Genomic DNA, 1,503 nt, shown 5'->3' on the forward strand with positions numbered 1-1,503 from the left:
GGTTCATTGAGGCTGTGTATAGATTACAGGCAACTAAATAAGGTAACAATTAAAAATAAATATCATTTGCCTCGTATTGATGATTTATTCGATCAGCTTAAAGATGCTGCAGTGTTTTCAAAAATAGATCTCAGATCTGGGTATTATCAGTTAAAGGTAAAGGAATGTGATGTGCCGAAAACAGCTTTTAGAACTCGGTATGGTCATTATGAGTTCTTAGTTATGCCATTCGGTTTGACAAATGCTCCTGCTGCTTTTATGGATTTAATGAATCGAATTTTCTAGTCTTACCTGGATAGATTTTTGGTTGTGTTTATTGACGATATACTGATCTATTCAAAGACAGAATCCGAGCATGCTCAGCACTTGAGAATTGTACTGCAGATATTAAGGGAAAAACAGTTATATGCAAAATTTAGTAAATGTGAATTTTGGCTTCATGAAGTGGGATTCTTGGGTCACATTGTGTCAGTTGATGGTATACGGGTAGATCCGAGTAAGGTGTCAGCGGTGATTAATTGGAAAACTCCAAAGAATGTTACGGAAGTGCGAAGTTTCCTTGGATTAGCTGGTTACTATCGTCGATTTGTGAAAGACTTTTCACTGATTGCTTCACTGATAACTAAATTATTACAGAAGAATGTTGAGTTTGTATGGTCTGATGAGTGCCAACGAAGTTTTGATCAATTAAAGAAATTGTTGATAGAGGCTCCAGTGTTAACTCAGCCTGAATCAGGTGTGCCATATGTAGTATATAGTGATGCGTCTCTGAATGGTTTAGGTTGTGTATTGATGCAGTCAGGAAAAGTTGTAGCATATGCTTCTCGACAGTTGAAACCACATGAGAGGAACTACCCTACACATGATCTTGAATTAGCTACTATAGTATTTGCTTTAAAAATTTGGAGTCACTACCTATATGGAGAGAAATGTTATGTGTATACAGACCATAAAAGTTTGAAATATTTAATGTCGCAGAAAGAGCTGAATTTGAGACAGAGGCGATGGTTAGAGCTGTTGAAAGATTATGATCTTATCATTGATTATCATCCGGGTAAGGCAAATGTAGTGGCAGATGCACTTAGTCAGAAATCATCATTATTTGCTCTTCGGGCGTTAAATGCTCATTTGTCTATTAATGAAAATGGTTCTATATTAGCTGAATTAAAGACAAAACCAGTATTCTTTCAACGAATTCGGGAATTGCAAGATGAAGATCCGAAGTTGGTGTTGAAACGACAAATGGTTCGGGATAATTTGAACTTAGATTACTCTATTGATAATAGTGGTATGTTATACCATCGTAATAGAATTTGTGTCCCGAATAATCTAGAATTGAAGAAGGATATCTTATCAGAGGCTCATAATAGTATGTACTCGATTCATCCGGGTAGTACGAAGATGTTTGTGATTTGAAAAAAAATGTATTGGTGGCCTGGTATGAAACGGGAAATTTTTGAATTTGTGGCAAAATGTTTAATCTGTCAACAGGTAAAAGCTGAA

The sequence above is a fragment of the Gossypium hirsutum genome, chromosome A05 (genome assembly GCF_007990345.1).
Source record: "Gossypium hirsutum isolate 1008001.06 chromosome A05, Gossypium_hirsutum_v2.1, whole genome shotgun sequence".
In the NCBI taxonomy this organism is placed as follows: Eukaryota; Viridiplantae; Streptophyta; class Magnoliopsida; order Malvales; family Malvaceae; genus Gossypium; species Gossypium hirsutum.